This window comes from Corvus hawaiiensis, chromosome 17, assembly GCF_020740725.1.
Source record: "Corvus hawaiiensis isolate bCorHaw1 chromosome 17, bCorHaw1.pri.cur, whole genome shotgun sequence".
In the NCBI taxonomy this organism is placed as follows: domain Eukaryota; kingdom Metazoa; phylum Chordata; class Aves; order Passeriformes; family Corvidae; genus Corvus; species Corvus hawaiiensis.
The window spans coordinates 13,648,667-13,667,595 of record NC_063229.1 but is presented as its reverse complement, the minus strand read 5'-3'; positions in this window follow the sequence as shown (position 1 = coordinate 13,667,595).

Below are 18,929 nucleotides of genomic sequence, written 5' to 3'. Positions count from 1 at the left end.
CTTTGACCGGCCACTGCCCTCAGGTTGTGCTCTGGGTGTTTTTTCTATGTAACACAGCACTACTCATGGGCAGTGACTATCACAAGCTCCTCTGGCAAAAAATATTTAAACCATTTGTGGTTTTCCCACTGCGCACATTTTAACCACATGCACCTTTTCAAACACTGCTCAGAGACAAAGATCATTCCGGAAACCAGAAAATGGGGGAAAAAACCTGCTGTACTGTTAGGAATGAGAACAAGAAAATGAGTTTTTGCATGAGTCATTCAATAGCTCCTTTGTATGTAAATATATCCTCAGCCCATCAGCATCTATGGGGAGTACAATTTACATTTTGAATGATCAAAATGTTTAGTATTGGCAGTGAAAATGTTTAAAAAGAGAGAAGGCGGTGGTTTAAAATTTAGAAACTTACTCAACCGTGCCAGATTATGATCTCAGCTCTTCTCCCTCCAACAAATACTATGCTCCATAAAAACAAAATGCTTTTAAATTGAAATTTGGAAGTTCCCCTGATTTTCAAAAGAAAGAGGGGAAGGCAACAAATGCAATAAATTTCAACAAATTAGTAGAGAAATATAAAACTTGGCCTATTAAACGCAATTCAGAGAAGGGAAGCACAGGCAAGACTAACACACGAAGTGTACGGAGCCATAACATTTGCAACAGCTGTGTTATGAAATGCACTTGGTATTCTGGGAAGTGAGAAACAAAATACTTTGTTAAAACACTTGTGGATGTACCGGTGGCTGAGAAGAAGAGAGACAAAATTAAAATCACAGTTTAACCATTAATGCTCTTGAGGATACGATCTCTGGTGCCTTGTTTGTGCCGTGATTCACTGGACAAGAACACTGTGATGGATGCACCGCATCCAGGAAAAGCTGTGCTCAACTGCCCTAAATTTAGCACAGTCCCTCAGGCAAAAAGTCTGGCCTCAGTGCCAAGTGCTCCTGTTAGCACAGATAAATCCAGAGCTCAGACCTAGACCTTGGCCCAGTCCTTGCACAGGTTGAGAAGCCTCCAAGCCCGATGCCGTCCTTTGGACTCATTTCTCATGGTTCAAGGTCAAGTTTTGACTGTGTTTTGTCTTGTTCCTTCAAATCCCTTTCTCAGATGTCAGTCTCAGCAGTAATTAGCTTGAGTATATAAGATATCCACACACCTGGATTCTGTCAACATCATGAAGGTTAAACCTAGTAAATAAATAAACCTGAAAAGCAGCATCCGGCTTGCTGCAGAACTCATGTTGGAAAATTGGGAAACCAAACTTCAAACCTCTCACAATTCTGGGATGATATTTTCAGGAAAAGAAGCAAAATTCAGAGAAATGGCATTTGTGCTCTGGGAAATGCTGTTTTCCAAAAATCTTGGCTGCCATAGTAACATGATTTATTCCATACTTTCGGCAGTATAGTCAGTCAGCTCCCCAGCTGAAAGACAATTATTGTAACTAGAGAGGTACCTGGCTGGAAGACTGTGAGAATGCTGCTATGGATGGCAAAGCAGAGCACTCTAAACTCCAGATTAGTAATTGTTAGTGTTGATCGTGGAGGACATTTCTGGCAGTGGTTTAACCTCAGCAGTACAAAAGGGCACATTGGTCAAATTAATGTTGGCAAATCCTCCTCACCGAGATTCCAAACCACGTCCAGCCCCATCTGTGAGTCCTTATGCAAAACAGCTAGGTGGGGAAAATGAGAAAGAAAAACCACAAATTGCTATTGTATTCCTTTACTGCATTCTGCAGCCACCATGGATATGTTGGCTGCAAAACTTTATCAGAGAAGGATTTTGTGAGCAAATTGCAGAAATCCACATAAATTAATATGCTAAATTCAGGCTGTGTCTGCTCCTTGCAAACAAAAACATGGTTATGATGCCTTTACTCTACAAGGCCATGCAAAAGACCTCTGAGTTGTCCCTACCCAGCATGAAGGGCTTTGTGCTGCCTTTGATGCCATCAGTGACAATCACCTTGAAATTTGTTTTGCTCCTCCTCACACTGGTGCCTCTTGCCATGCCTTTTCTCCAGTGAAAATGTGACCAGACATAGGTTCTGAGAGGATTCTGCCTTCAGCTTTCCTCCAAGCTGATAAGCTGCAAGCAGAACTTTTCCTAATACACATCCCAGAAATGTTCTTTTTGTCTTCTTTGGAAATGTCAGATGTTGGCCATTGGAAAAGGGAAAACATCTGGTTTAATCCTCCCAAAGGAACATATCAAAATTTTTGTGCTGTTTCTTATGCAGCCTCAAGGCCTTTTATTCAGCTAAAAAATCCCTTTGTAAACTGCTGCATTTAATTTTTGTTGGTTTTGTTCTTTTTTTGAACCAAGAATGTAGTTTTTGTTCTTTTTCTTGTAAAGCATCACAAGGCCATTTCCCAGGTTGAGATGGCCAAGGAACAGTTCCTCCCAGAAATTTGATCCTGATAAACAGCTGTTCTCCAGCACAAACTAAGCTCATCCTCCACAGAAAATAGCTCCTAGGCTCACAATAAATAGATCTTACCCCTGCTGTGTATAGATTTGTGGGCTTTAAACTAAACTGATAGTCTGAACTTGTCATCCTTCCCATCTCATCAGAAATCCTAGAAAGGGCCTGTCACCATGGTGGAGGTTGGCACAGCAACAGCACAAATGCCAGCTCTGAACGTGAATAGAACAACAAAACCTTGTTTTACCCACTGAAAACCATCACTATATTTATCTGTGTCTTCCTGTCTTCCTGAACAGATGAGAAACTTCCCATGGTGTTCTGGAGCTCCAGATCCTGACAGCAGCTATGAATAGCGGCTTTAAATTTATCCAAGGTTGGAAAGAGAGCGAAACCTAAAGCTACAAGACGATGGCAGTTCAGCTGGCTGGGAAGCCAGCAGAGCCTTGCAAGGGGCATGGAGATAAATTCCCACCCACAGGGTGAACAACATCACCATCCAGGTCCAGCAATGCTGCAGAAGTGGGGTGACTTTGAATGACATGGAACCATGAGTGGTAAAACTCTCCTGGGAGTTATTCCTGCTGGCAGGAGCCAGGAAGGTGGTGAGAGCCATGGGAAGCTTCTGCCCTGACCCTCATTGAGCACCCTGACTCCCCTGGTCCTTTTCCTATAGCTCATTCATGTCTGCCCAGGCTAAGGTAAGTGTGCCTGGACTTTAGTTCCACCTCAGTCCCTTAAATAAGTCTTAAATAACAACTTCATGGAGAGCCCCACGGCTGGGACAGTGGAGCTGGACAACAGAGCTCCTGCTGGCTCTGGTGGTGACAGAAAGAATCTGCACAAAAACAAACCCCAGCAAAAACCCCACATTCAGCCTGGTTTTGCCTTTCAAAGTGATACTACCAACAGTTTTTTGAAGCTCCAGAGGTAACCAATAGGGAAAAAACCCCAATTATAAATTAGCTATAAATTTAAACTAGGACAAGAGTTGGGAAAGGGAGGGAGAGGCTGTTTGAGAGCTGTGGGTTGACTGGTGGTCTTAGAGTACAAAAACAATTGCCTTCTGACACTAATAAGTAGAAGCAAGCCTTGGATTCCGTGGCGTTTTCTTGGTCTTTATTCTGTAGAGACAGAAATCTGGCTCTATTTCATCATAGTTACCTACACTCAGGCACCCCTCCACCCTTGAAGGAGATTAGTAGTGATAATGCATCTGGTACCTGCCCCAGCAATAACAGATCTATGTGGAGAAGATTACAAGAAATTGTTTGGACTTCTGCCCAGTCCTAGAAGTCCCACCAACCATTTCCAAAAGTCCCATCAGTTTTTACGGCTTGTCTCTCAAGAAGGCTGCAGAAACCTACATGAGGGAGAGACTTTAAAAAGATTTTTGCAGACATTTATTTCTGGCCAAATTATGATTGCTTGGAGGAAAAAGAAGCCACCATACAAATCTTGTTAGAGACTTCAGCAGGAACTCACAAACCCATGCAGAACCGAGATAAGCTAAAAAAAGCAATCGCATCCAGGAAGGAAAGACAGACCAGCCAGCCAAATGCAACTCTTAATTCCAACCCGTGACAGACCCCTGGGGCAGCTCCAAAGCCACTTAGCACAAGTGTGGAGCTGGGCCAGGAGGAGTTGCTGGCACCAGAAGAGCAGCTCTGGCAAGTCCACGCTGCAATTTGGTGATTTGCTGAGGGGGACAGACTCAGACAGGCTCGGTACCCACAGGACCCATCCCCAAAACCCTGCAAGCTGACAGCTCCAGGGACACTGTGATCCCTGGGCTCCCTGCACATGTAGGAAAGCAGAGTAACAGCACGTCTGTCAACAACACAAAAACACACCGGCAGTGCTCGGTGCGGCTTAGCAGGAGCCTGGATCGGCCGTCTGCAGTCCAAGGTCTAAAGGGCAGTCTGCCTTCCAAGACTCCTGCAGCTCCAAGGAACTGTGTCCTGGAGCAAATATCAGTGACTGGGCAGCCCACAGGCCCCCCTGCACATGCCCTGCAAGCACCCTGCCCACATCCTGCTACACAGGAGGTGAATTTCCCAGGGAACCCAGGGGATTAAAAAAGCACGCAGAGCATCTTGAGAGGCTAAAGGTTAATCCCTGTGCCCCTCACACCCCTGCAATGGACCTCACCAGATGGACTGCTCTGCCTGCACAGGTGGAGCACATGGCACCCAGCACAGAATTACCAGGCACTGGGAATATTCACTACAGCGAGGACTGGGAAGTGCTTTCTTTTCAGGGACACAGTGCAGAGAGCTGCCGGGAAGGTGACTGTACTGATTAGTCTTGTGCAGAGCTGTGAGACTGCTGACAACTGCCTGGCCTGGGGGTCCCCAGGCAGCACTGCTCAGTGCTGTAGGAGGAAGGTAAAGGAGGGGGACCAGATGGTTTCTAGCAATGACAGCTACAAAACTCCCTGCAGGCTGTGTCACTCTGCTATTCTATCTCCAAACAAGCAGCTCTCACATACAGCTACACCCTTAGACAGTGGAAGCTTCTTCTGTTCCAGTTGCTGGAGAGCATCTCCCAATCTCCTGGTCCAGGTGAGTATGTTTGCTGGATGGCCAGGCAGGGCAGCTGCTCCCAAGACATTTATGATGGTGCTGATTATTTTGAACTATGAATTTGGACAGAAACCATGTTGGACCCTAAATGTTACTGCCAGGCAGAAGAAAACTCATGAATCTCCAGCAATCTTCCCAACATCGTGATTTTAAAACATAAAATGAATATATACTGGAAGAACCACTACAGCTGTGGCTGCCTTGGTGAAGCCATTAACAAATGCAGTTTAACATGTCCAAGTGCAGCCAGCGCTGACTGGGGGCTGCCAGGTCTTTCTCCCATCCTTCTCCCCCCCGTTGCTCTGCTTATTGTTTGCTTCATTGTTAATCCCACCTAATTTAAAAATAGGAAATTGATTTCTTATGTATCCATTACAAACCAAATCATTTCTTTATTACAGCAAGGATCATATTTCATAAGCAAGTCATGGAAAATTAAAACCATGCCTGTTGCTTTGATGAAATAATGGAGAAAAGTGCTGGAGGGGAAGGCACAGACAGATGGGGGCTGTCATGCAACCAGTGGTGCAAGTTAACTCTTTGCTCCCATCCAGGACTCCCAACACTGCCTGTTCTCCTCCCCCAAGCTTCTGGTTATAGTGCTAAGTACTCCCTTATCCCTGAACCTCCAAAGCACCTCAGAGAAGGAATGCAACCCCTCTGAACAAAGTGGGTCAGCGATTTTGGAGGTTTTGTTGTTAACAGAAGGTTTGCAGCCTGCCTGTGTGCAGAACCAGATTCCTCCCAGTGCTGACACTCCTGAAATTCAGGGCTTGTTGCTGTTGCACAGCGTGCACAACACAGGGACAAACACCAGCCATGCTCAGCCCAGGAGTCCCTGTAGCATAAATATTTCCAGGCCTTGGGCGTATTAGACCATTGTGCTCTGCTGCTGGGAAGGAGGATTCAAACTGAAGGGGAACCACGATTGCCTGGAGAGATCTCAGTGTCCACTGCACACAGGTTATGTCAGTGCAGCAGGCACCACATCGACACCAAGTTAGCAGTGTACTGTGACTTGGGGTGGATTATGAATTAAAACAAAATCCACTGTGTGCATTGCTGAGGATTTATGGACTGTTCTCTGAACCTCCCTGTGGAGCAGACAGGACATGGGTTCTCTGAAGAGTAATCCAGATAAGTGCTACAGCCCGAAGACATTGCAACATCCAGCCCAAAGTTCATTGGCTACTTCATTAATGTGTTGATCCCCAGGAATTACAGCCAAAAACACCCTCTGCAATTTCCCCATCAGAAGCAAAAAGAACACTGAGCTATCACTGCAGAATTCTTTTTGTAATGTATCATCTATAGATGTATCCATATAAAAATGCCACTTCTGAGGACAAAGAACAAGCAAAACTGTCACAACAGGCCACAGGCAGACTCTGTGAGAGTGAAGGGTAGCAGAAGAGATTGTTTTAGAGCAGTAATTCATGTCTAGCCTGTTCAATTCTGAGCACACCCTTTTGAACAAGTAACTATTTGGTTTCACTTCTTCAGGATAAGAATCTCCCATTTTGAAAAAAAAGACCTCATTTTACAGTATCTTGCAAGTCTGGGTTGCTCTCAAAGCCTGCCATAGAATCATTTAGGTTGGAAAAGACCTTTAAGATCACTGAGTCCTCATGGCTCAGGGACTTGCTGTTCTTCCTGGAAGTCAGGGCCAGAGATTACCATCCTAAAGTAATTCTTACACCAGGTAAGGAGACTGGAAACCCTCACCTGATCCTGCCCCAGCTCTGGGAGGAGCCCAGCCAGCCACCAGCAGGTATTTGCCAGTTCACTGCAAAGAGCTTCCTTACAAGGGAGCCAAAGGAAGGCCTTTAAAACTCTTTATGGTCCCTTTGTGCTGATGATTCTCAGAATAGAAGAACAAGTTTTGTGACTCAGTGGATGTGAAGGAAGCAGGCTCCTTCCAGGAACATCCTGCACTGGCCCTGCAGCCCCCACCTCCCTCCAAAGGGCTTCTTTGAAGTTGTGTCACTGGGACATGCCGTGCCCCTTTCTACCAGTTTCTGTACTGGCTGCTGCCATGTTCAACCAACTTATTCATGCAGTAAGCATCCCAAGAAATATCTGTGTAAACTACTGTAAGATATGTCCAAGCAGCTCCAAGATCAACTAAAAGGGCCAAAACTCTCAGCTTCTGTAGAGTTCTCCTATGTGAGAGGCATTTCAGTTTCCTCTTAGGGGGTATTGGGATTTTAATAATTATCAAGTACCTGATGTAATTATTTTCAAGAAGTTTCTTCTTTGGTCTTTTCATGCATCATCCAAAAAAAAATACTCAATAGAACTCCTGGAGGATAATTTTCAAAGTGATGCAATAAGTCACCAAAAAAATTCAGGAGTTCAGAAACATTCATTTGCACTTGCACAGCAGAGCCGACTCACCAGGCTGATATTTTAATGGGACCACTGGATGTTTTCATTAGCTGCGTTTGCCACAATGACAGCAACAATAACTCCCAGACAGAAGTCGAGACAAGATGCAGTAATTAGGTCAAACCTTCGGGACAGAGCTGTCACCACAGATATAAATGTAAGTTACTCTCTCACTGCCCAAGCTCTGCAAGATGTGCTGTTCACTGGGTTGTCTAAACGTGATAAAGAACGGGAAGAAATGAGGGTCATTCTGCCTTTTGCTGTTCTTCACAATTACCCCGTGTTTAATTGATCTTGATTAATTATTTAAGGTAAACGGAGCTTTCCTGACCTAACGGCAGCATGTAAACTGATTAACTTTACAAAGCCAGCAAAATTATCTGCGCAGTGAGATCGGCTCTTGTAATCCATTCGTTAGGCCAGGTTATCCTGTGTCAGGGCCAAGGATGTGCTGCCAGACACAAGAGGAGATCGTGGGGGGGTGGTGGGGGTCCCCTTGGGGTGAGGGTCAGACTCCCTCAGCCCCTTGGCACCGGTGGGAAGGGGGGAGGAACAGGAATATGGGGGAGAGGAGAAACTGTCCTGAGCTCTGGTAGCTCATGCTGCCTCCTGAGCCTGCACCCCAGTGGGCTTGGGGAAAGGAGAAGAGGAAGACAACCACTTTCCAGGTGGGAGGAGGGCTGGGAGCACACGGGGAGCTCGAGGGAGGTGGCAGAGCAGTGACAGGGAGCAGGGCAGGTTTGAGCAGCCCAGCAGGACCCAGCTGCAGTTTGGCTCACAGACCCAGCACTGCTGCCTGCACAGCCCAGCCCCAGAGGCAAATGCAAACTGGCCCTTTGCCTGGCTTGATTTTGGCAGCCCTGTCTGTAACATCACCATGGGTTACGGGGCAAAAAAATGTTTATTTTGTGCAGATAATGCCTATCTTACCTGAAAATCAATCCGAGATAAAAGCTTTCCGAGAGATCCTGCTTAGATTTGCGTGTGAGCATTGCAAGGGGAGCAGCAGTGCCCTACCAGGCTGATAAGCAATCTGGTAACATTGATTCCTTATGTATCTTAGTAAATTATGCATATTGGAAGGAAGTGATTTGTTTAGAGATCCACAGTATCCCCCATCCCTTCTGGCCAATCACTAAGGCAGGTACACAGATAAATGAGAAGAAAACACTCATCACCACTTTGGCTTCAGGGCAGAAGCAGATAAGGCTGATAAGGCAGCAAGTGAAATTCCCCCTCCAGGCTCCCATACAAATAAATACCTACTTGGGTAGGTACATATATTGTCAAAGCCACCAAAGGCTTTGACACCATCTCCCTCCTTTTTAAACAGAGATTCATGAAGTTACATGAGCCATATTATAAAAAAATGATAGAGGCTTTCTGACAAATTGCTGATACTTCAGGTTTTTGGGGTCATTTTCCCCCACCCCGGTTTCTTTTACATCTCATCAGTTCCTTCCCCGTATTTATTTCTATTTGGTTTTCTACCTCTGGGAGCAGAGCAAGCCATCAAACCTGGATTAAACATGACACAAAAGAATTCAAGCCTTGACATGGCCAAAATATTGGTTTCCAATGAAACCAAACAAAAGACCAGGGTGAAGTAACTGTTTCAGCAGCTTGTGCAGCCATGCAAATAGATGTTGCCAAGGGAGACTGAAGAGAGATAAAGATCCACCACCCCTCCCGAGCTCACAGAGGAAATGTTCAGATCCAAACTCCATTTCCCAGCAGCATTCACCAGTCCAGCTTCAGCTGAAATGGTGGATAAGCCACATTTTTTAAAAATTAATGTTTCAAAAAAGGACAGCAAAGTTCAGGCTTCCCAGCTGGGCACCAGGAAGGCATTTCCTCTTGGGGCAGGCTTCATTTCCAAGCCGTGGGACATCTGCAGTCTCCAACCTGTGAGGAAGGGGTTGAGCTGACCCCAGGGCTGACCCAAGCCAGCAGTGTTTGTTTTTTATGGAAGTATGTATTTCTTTGGAAAAATATGTATCTCACTGGCAACCCCTGGACTGACCAGGCTGCCTCAGTCCAGCTGCTTCCAAGGCTGGAAGAGCAGAGCCCCACGTCCTGTGGTGCCAGGGATGTGCCAATGCTGCTCCTGGGGAGGCTCAGGGTGAACATCAGGGAAGTTCTCCTGCAGGGTTGGTGCAATGCAATGAGGCTGCCCGAGAGGCCAAGGAGGCTCTTTTCTTGGAGATGTCCAGGCCAAGACACAGCTGACCCAAAACAGCACTGGCAACAGCTCAGAGACCAGATCAGAGCCCTCCTGAGGTCCCTCTCACCCAACACTTCCATCAACAGGACAGGAAATCAGTGCAAAAAGAGGCAAATACAAGACTGACCACAAAAATACAACCAGCAGGTCCAGAAAAGAGGCAGCTCTAAAATTATTGCCTTTATCCCTGTGGGTTAATTAACGTTGAACCTGATAAAGCCTAACTAGACTTTTGTTTTAATTAAGAGAAGGGGCCCCTTGGCAGCTCCCCCTCCATCCCAGGGACACCCACGCCAAGCAAAAACACCCAGGAATGCAGCTCCAGCTCAGCTGCTGGCGTAACGTGTTTGTTGTCCCACTGTTGGATTCCTGCTGTCCAGGCTGCACTTTGGAACATTTCACCTGTGTGCACGGAGCCAGCACTGCAACCTCCAAGGTAAACACTCCTCTCAGAGGGCAACACACGCATTTGTTAAGCAAACCCATGGACACATCGGCTTTGTTTGTGTTCAGCCTTTCTTGCAAATTACCTGGGCAGACTGTGCCAGTTTTGCAGGAATCAGAGGGGTTGTGCTGGCCTGGGGGGCTCTGCTGTGTGAGGAGGGGGCTGCAGAGCAATTCTGGTGAGGGTGGGGATGCAAAGCATCGCAGCAACACACCAGGTTCATGGGCTCCCACTGCCCCAAGAGCAAAACCAGTTGGTTTTAGTGGTTGCCTGGGTCTGGAGGGGGCCAGGAAGAGGGGAAGAGGCAGGGCTGGCTGAGGCTGGGGTGAGCAGGGACAAGCAGCCCAGAGGAAAGCTTCTTGGGAGAAAGAAATGCAAGCAGAGCTGCAAGCATTTTTTAGTCCACGCACTGAAGACACATTGGGAAATGCTTCCAAATACATCAGATCCTTCCCAGGATTGCTGCCTGTGGGCTGAGGAGTGGCACAGAACTTAGGGAATGCAGCGTCAAAGGAGACCTGACCCAAACACTGCACACACTGCCCCAGGTGTGTTTGGTGGTGCACAGGACCCTGCAGGATTTCAAAAGGCTGCAAGGAGACCTGTGCCTCCAGCAGAGACCCAAACACCCTCCGGTCCAGGCCAGCAACTGAGGCACAAAGCAGCACAAAGTCCCTTCACAGGAGCTGGTGCCCACCCAGCCAGGACAGACACTGCATTAGCACAGGGCAGGCTGCCTTGGGTCACTTGGTCTCAACTCTGCATGAAAGCAAGCAGGATTTGGGGGTCTGTAACTGGCTGCTTTGTTTGTTTTACAGGCACATCTTGTTTCAGAGATTACCACCGAAGGCAAGTTCAACGTGGTGCCAGAAGTTCCCCTGTGAACACACAAGTGTGCACCCCTTTTGGAGGGACCACAGTGCTGGGGCTTCAGTGTCCCAGGCCACAAACCTGCTTTGGCAAACTGCATTAGCCTAAAGCCCCTTCGCAGGAGGATGAACTCCCCTGCACACCAGCAGACCTGTTTCTGTGGCTCAGCTGCCATGGGCACTAAGCTGCAGTGCCTTGCCTGTGCATTGGAGCCCTTCTTGAATTGATGTTTGACCCCAGCAACCTCAAGGGACACAGCAGAGAGGTGCCTCACCTCTGGATTCCTGCCCAAGAGTTTAATGCAAGCCTGTACAAACGTCATCTGAAGTGAAGTTGGCATCATCTGTGCTCATTCCAGACAGGGATCTCCTCCCACCCAGGCACCCTCCCAAGATAAAGCTGTCCCAGCTAGTACCAAGAGATCCAGTTCAGCACATATTGCCTGATTGTTTACACAATATGGGACTTATCTCTTACTGTACAAACAGAGAGAGCAGGGCAAAATAACATCTCTCTACTCCCCTCCTATCTTACAAGAACAAAGCAACCAGAAGTTTCTGTGCACTAAAGGAAAAAAAAAAAGAAATCAAGATACTCTGGGCTGACACAAGTTGTGAAAACAGGTCTGCAGGTCAGGGTGCCCTGGGAGGAGCGCTGGCTGTGTGTGTTGGAGCACTAAGCCCCTCTACAAAGTGGTTCTCATAACCACCCTCATTCATCTCAACAGAGCAGCAAAGTAATTGCTGTGATGCTGCAGGACAAGGGGACTCTGCTGCCCACTCAGCTGCTCCAGGCTTGGCTCTGGAGGTCCCAGAGCAGCCAGAGCCTGCTGAAAGGCAGCCGTGGCACTGCCACCCATCAGCAGCACTGGGGAGGTGTTCCCACAGCTCACATGCAATTTCTGTGTGCTCATATTTAACAATAAGCCCTTTTAGTTCCTGCAGATATCTTTCCCTGTGGAACTGTGAGCAGGAAACTTTTCCAGCAGAAATATCAATGGGGGAGTAGCTTTGCTGCCCCTTTTGCAAACTGGGGCAGGTGGGAACCACTCTGGCTCAGGGATGGCCCAAGCCCTCCTGCCAGGTCAAATCAGGCAGGAAGAGAAGACCCACAGCCCAAAGGCTGCAACCTGTGTGCATGGACAGGGACAGAACACTCAGAGGGCAGGACAGGAGGCAGGAAGGAGTCACAGAAAAGAATCAGATGAGCAAGACTTCAGCCCTGCTGCTCACCATCCCCATCACCCCATTCATCATCCCCACCTCCCTACAATGGGGCTCACTCCGAGCCTCTCCATCCCCAGGCAGAGACAGCCCCAACACCCACCTCCATGCAGCAACACTCTCCATCACGGCCAGGAAAATCCCTTACTCCTGCTCCCCGTGCAACTCCCAGCCAGGGCTCCTGCCCCTGCTCCTTATCACAGGGCCTGCCCACCCCCCAGGTGCCCCTCATGTGCCATTCACCCCTCCTGCCTGGTTCTGCCCCACTCCCCCCAGCTGCTGGGGACGTGGGGGAGCAGTGGGTTATCCTGACAGTACAGGGGATGGAGAGGGGACTAAGAAGCCACCCTCCCCTTGGAATTCAGCATGTCAGAAATTGGGGGTAGTCGGGGGTACAAACAGCCACGGGATGTGTTGCCATGCTCTCCCAAATCCTGCTTGGATAACTTCAAGCATCCTTATTCCAGCCCAGCCTGGCCGTGGATGTCCCCATACATGCTCGCCACCCTCCTCTCATCCCTGGCTGCGGGAAACCGGGCTGAGCCATCCCGTGCCTCCAAGAGCCGAGCCCCTTTCCCCGGGACAGCCCTGCCAAGAGGCTCCTTCGCTCGCCATCTCGTGGTGGCACAGGCAGCCTGCCACGGCCCGCGTCCCACGGCCCGCGTCCCGCATCCCTCCTGTCCGCATCCCGCATCCCTCCTGTCCGCATCCCGCTTCCCTCCTGTCCGCATCCCGCTTCCCTCCTTGTCCGCATCCCTCATCCCTCCTGTCCGCATCCCTCATCCCTCCTGTCCTCATCCCTCATCCCTCCTGTCCTCATCCTGCATCCCTCCTGTCCGCATCCCGCATCCCTCCTGTCCTCATCCCGCATCCCTCCTGTCCGCATCCCGCATCCCTCCTGTCCTCATCCCGCATCCCTCCTGTCCGCATCCCGCTTCCCTCATGTCCTCATCCCGCATCCCTCCTGTCCTCATCCCGCATCCCTCCTGTCCGCATCCCGCTTCCCTCATGTCCTCATCCCGCATCCCTCCTGTCCTCATCCCGCATCCCTCCTGTCCGCATCCCGCATCCCTCCTGTCCTCATCCTGCATCCCTCCTGTCCGCATCCCGCTTCCCTCATGTCCTCATCCCGCATCCCTCCTGTCCTCATCCTGCATCCCTCCTGCCCGCATCCCGCTTCCCTCATGTCCACATCCCGCAGCCGCTGCGGGGGCCCAGCGTGTGCTGGGGGTGGGAGGGGCTGGGCCACCACCGAGCCACTGGAGTGGGCTCGCCGTCGACACCGGGCACTGCCCTGTCCCCCAGACTCGTCCCAAAGCAAGTTCTACCCAGCCCTGGAGAGGTCAGTGAGTTCACACCTGGGTAACCCGGGCATGGATTTGGTCCTGCACCTGCAGGTCCTCTCTGCAGAGTCACTCCCACTCAGGGCTCTGTCCTACCCCAGGAATTTCCCCCGACTCCCATGGGAGATGCACGGGGAGATTATCACATATGGGGCGACGATGTTTTGGACATGCAGATATTTCATGCTCCCAGTCTTGTGAAAGATTTTAAAACTTTGGCTCCTCAAGCCCCCAGCACACCAAGTCTGGGCTGCCCACCCCCAGGCACCCCAAAATTGCAGTAGGTGTCACACTCAGTCACTCCCGTGAGCACCAAGGGTGGGAAGGAAGTGTCAGGAGAGCGTGACAGGGACACCAGGGCAGCTTGGCACTGGCACAGCTTTGCAGGATGCAGCAGCATGGCTGAAGAGCTCCAAAGACAAAGTTCCTGTCTCAAACCCTTTTAAGCACTTTTTTCCATGGAGCCACTGCAGGACCCAGCATTGATCCTTCCCCCTGTGCGGCCCCAGGCCACAGGCTGAGCTCTGCCACGGTGCCACCCTGCACCAGCGCTGTGCACACACTCAAACTGCACCCTCAGCCAAATGGTTTGCTTTAAACCTACACAGGGAGATTTGCCCCAGAAAGAGCAGATGCCTGGAAGCCCTTCCAGACCTGGATACCCAAGCAATGGCTTCTGCAAGGTGCCCCTTATGCAGATTCCTCCAGGACCTGCTGTGCCACTCCAGCCCCCCCTCCAGCACTCCCTACCAGACTTCCATTTTTCTGGTTTTCCCCTCTAATTTGGGTTGAACAGCACAAAAGGAGCAATTTTGCTCCCCACCCCCTTTCCATCCTCCCTCCTCCTCTGTCTGGCAGGTCTGTGTTATTATTAAGACACTTGAGATTATGGTTGTCTGGAAGTCGAAGAATGACAGGAAAGAACCAGATGCCATCCACTGATAAATTACAAGGGCATTATGTAGAGGCAGCTGTACCATATGAAAGCCGGGGTTTTATACCACACCATGATTTTCCATGTGGCATCGTATGGTTCCAGCATCTGGGCGTCACCGTCATATATTTTGCTGAGCACTGTCATTATGATAATGAAGAAATTGCAGCAGACGTTAATTGTGGTTCCTGCTGGCTATTGAGAGAACTTGAAGGTATCAGAGTGGGCTGGCAGGGCCTCTCTCACCTCACAGGGGGTTTCTTCACTGTGTTGGCAGTGAACGAGAGGAATTTGGATGGCTCTGACTGCTGTGAGCAGCGTCCAAGTCCTGCTGTCCCAGTGGCTGGACCGGATTAGGACTGGCTGGTGCTGGTCACTACGCTGAGATGAAGGTGGAGGTCTTTGTACAGTTCCCACTGCAGAGGTTTGTAAATTCACTTTCCCTGCTTGGTTTTCTCATTATTCTTAGCATGGAGTGGACATGGGCTGTGCTGAAGGATGGGTGGCACAGGGACAGGAAGATCTGAGCCTCAGGTTTGTCACCCCATTGCTCAATTCTCAGCTGGCAGAGCTGCTCTACAGGTGGTCCAGCCCTGGGCGTGGGGACAGGGACACTGAGCCAACCCCTCACACCCTGGGGTGATTCACAGTGGTATCTCACAATGCTCTCTCTGGGGGATGGTTTCAGTGCCTCAGGAATACACCACAGGTATGTCCTTGCAGTGGGATGAGGATGGGCAGAATTGCTGCCCTGTGAGTCACTCTGGGAAACCTCTGTCAGACACGAAACTTTCCTGCTCCGGCTTTCCTGCGTTCTTGCTCTGCTGCCCATGGCAATGAAAGCCTCGGACCCACCAAAGAGTTGCAGCAAGGCAGGGGAAGGAAGCAGCTCCTGCACCTCAGAGCCAGGGCGTTGGATCAGAACAGCCTAAAAGCCTTCTCCTAGAACTCCACCAAAGAGTTCCCAAAGCCCGTAAAAGCAGGTATCTCCACTTTCCCCTTCTCGACCCCTGCCAGACACGTGTCCCTTTCCACACAGCTCTGTAAGGACACAGGTGGGACTGATGCTCTGCTAGGGCATCGATGGTCTGACCAGCAGGAGCAAAGCTCAGGAAATCCTCCTGTTTCCCTTCCAGCTCTCTGCTGGGGAGCAGGAGCTGGCAGCGGTGTGTGCCTGTCCCTGTGCCTCTTGCTTGGGCCCCAGAGTGTCCCAGGGCTCCTCTGGCACTCTTGGGGTGTCACTGTCAGCTGGGAGAGCTGGCCTGTCCTAGGCAGCTGCAGAGCTGACTTGGGAAATGAGCTCATTCCTTCCTCACCATTTGCTCTGGCCCCAGGCTTCATAAAGCATCCCTCAGGTAGCCCTGAGGCAGAGGGAGTTCCCCACTGAGCCCTCCACGGGCTTGTGCCAGGGAAGAGCTTTGCCTGAAGGCAACAGCCAAACACAGGAACACAGCAGTGAACCTCTCCCTCTCCGAGCGCAGCACTGGCAGCAGTAACACGGGGTTTTTTTTCCAATGGGCAGTGGAAAACATCAGGAGTAAATGGCTGCAGCTTCAGCGGAAAAACTCCTTTGGGAGCCTGTGCCTGGTCGTCGAGCTGTCCCACGAGATGCAGTGTGCCAGACTTCAACATAAACACGAAATTAAATGTGATCCAAGAGGTGCTGTGAGATTCTCAAGAGAAGGACAGAGGATTGTCCTGTGCTGATGCTGCTGGCACTGCCAGACAACGAGGGGGGGAAGAGTCACAGAGCTCCAGCGAGAGGGCACTTTGTTCACTAGGCTCAAAAGCATTTGATACCACACTGAAACAAAAAAAGCATTTGTTAGTGTTTGTGCCAGTTATTGTCCAGCTTCCAGCTCCTAGGAAAGAAGAAAAGAACTAAGATGACCACCGGGCATTAAACCCATGGAGAGCTGGAGCAGGACCCGGGAGGACCCTCCCGCAGGGGTGGCACTGTCCCGGCGCTGCTGGGGCATTATCTCACTGCTCAGGTATGGCTCAGCCCGGGCCCTTCCCGGCTGCCCTGCCGCAGCCGCAATTAGCAGCGATGCTCCGGCAGCTGCACCGGGAGCGGCCCGGCTCGGGTCGGACGGTGACAAAGGGTCTGACCCTCTAGTCCTGCCCTGCCCCACACGTGGGGCCTTTGGAGGTGCCACAGGGTGGTCTCCAGTGACAGCTTCTGCCTCTGGGCTGGATACAGCCGCGTGTGACCCAGAGAGGGTCCCCACGGAACTTTCTCTGAAGTTTCCTCTTCGCTTCAGGGGGCTCCTGCCAGAAACTCAGCAGTCAGTGGCACTGCAGGGTTAGAAATGGGCAGTTCTATGGACAGGCAGCTTTAAAATCTCCCCAACGGACGTCAAAATAAAAAAGGCAACTCCTCACTTGGGTGTCCCTGCCCCCAGAGAGGAACCCTGGCAAGGAGAGGGTCAATGTGCCACCCTTGGAGTAGCCAAAGCAGCAGCTGTGGGGTTTGAGGTGCACAGGAGCCCCTCGGCACAGGCTCCCACACAAGCCATGGGCACAGAGCATTGCCATGGGCACCCCCTCATGGGCTGGCACTGCTGGGTGTGGGAGCTTGAGCCGTGCCAGGCCAGCATCCCCGCACTGAGGCTCGATTCTGGCAGTGCCAGGAGCTGCCCTCATTGCCCATTGTGTGGGGCAGGCACGTCCAGCAGCCCCCGATGGAGACCCCACCTCGGAAGCGCCTTGGCACGGGCTCCTTCTCCTTCCTGGCAGACATCCACAGCGGAAAGAAAAACCCTGGGCAACCAGGGGAGATTTTCCTATGGAGGGGGGAAAAAATAAAAGATAAAGAAAAAAAGAAAAAGGAGAAAGAGGGAGGCTGCCCATCGCAGCTCGCTGCTGCCTGGCACCTGTGTCCCAGGGCAGGCGTCCAAGCGCCGGAGCAGGCGCGGTGCCACAGCAGCAGATGGGCACGGAGGCAGCAGCCCCGGGCCTCAATCCTGCCGCACCAGGGAGGGGACGGCTGTTTAGGGCAAATTTCCCAGCTGAGAATGTCAAAACAGCTGCCAGTCTGGAGTTTATACACCTATAATTAAGGGGGTATGTGATTTCTAATCCAGCTCAAACGGAGCTGGATTAATTGGCGGACCTAAAAATAGCATCCGTGACCATGTAAGGCAAGCTTTTGTGTGCGGTTTAAATTAGGAAAGCGGGCTCTGGCTGTTTGCAGTGAGCTGGGAGAGACAGAGGCATCCTTCTGCCTCCAGACAGCCTGCGAGGGCCTGATCCTGCTGAGGGACAGGGGGAGGCTGCAGCAGACTCAGCTACCCAAAGTAACAGCCTGGAGCCAGGGGAAGGAGCCAGGGCAGCACCCAAATCCCAGGGATGTGTGTCCTGGGGGAGAGGGAGACTGCTCCGCTCAGAGTGACCCCTTGCCAGCCTCAGCTGGGGCTCCTCTGCTTCTCCTCCCCACATGCCCAAGACCCAACTGCTCCCCACTTTGCCCTGCCCCATCATTCGTGAGAGTCCACAGCAAGTTTGCTCACTCTGTTTGTGATGCCCAGAGGCTTTACCTGGTGGAAAGGGACTTTCTGAATTACTGGAGCCTCCAGGAGACGCCTCCACTTTCCCACACTGCTCCTGGCCAGCTTTGCACCAACACAGCTGGCAGAAGAACCCCTTTGACTTGTGCTCTGAACACTCCTCTACCCACAGCCAGACTGCAGGGTTAAATTGCTGTTAATTTTTGTTTAATTATCTGCAGTGGCACAAATAACTAACAGCATCGATTTGAACTTGGCACACAAAGGAAGGTTCCAAATGGCAAAGCATATTATGAGATCGAATTATTAAACTTAGCTAATGAGAAAAATAATGATGTGATGCCAAGCTATAAAAGGTTAGACTTTAAAGTTGTCACAGTTCATGAGCAAGAAAGATTTAATGACATTCTTAATCAAATATTTATATGATAATGTGTTTTAATCAAAATAATAGCAATTAATTTGGAAAGGAATATATTGTACACTTCCTGTTCATGCTTTACAGAGGTTTTTTTGCGGTGAGGTTACAGAGCATATATTTCCTTACTCAACAATAATTCCATCCCAGTTGGAAAGTATTCCAGCTGTCTGTGATGGGGACAGGCTTGTGGAATGAAGATCAGGAGCAACTCAAGAGCTGTGGGTGCCCTGCTTGGTGCTGGGTCCTGCTCCACCCTGCCCTGGGACTGGGCAAAGTGGGACCATGCCAGTGAGCTAGGGCCCCTCGCTCTGCCTTTGAAGCGTTTACTCTTCACAAATGATTTAACTACTACCTCTTTCCCTCTGAATCCTGCCAAATCTCCTAACTCCCCTTGGCAGCTGATGCTATCGCAATGATTTCCAGCTGTGCAAGAAACAGCTTAAAATGGCTGCTGTGCTGGAGCAAGGATCCTCTCCTTCCTCTCCTTCCCCTCCTTCCCTTCCTTCCCTTCGGGGCAGGACAGCAAAGGGACTTCGTCAAAACCCTCCTA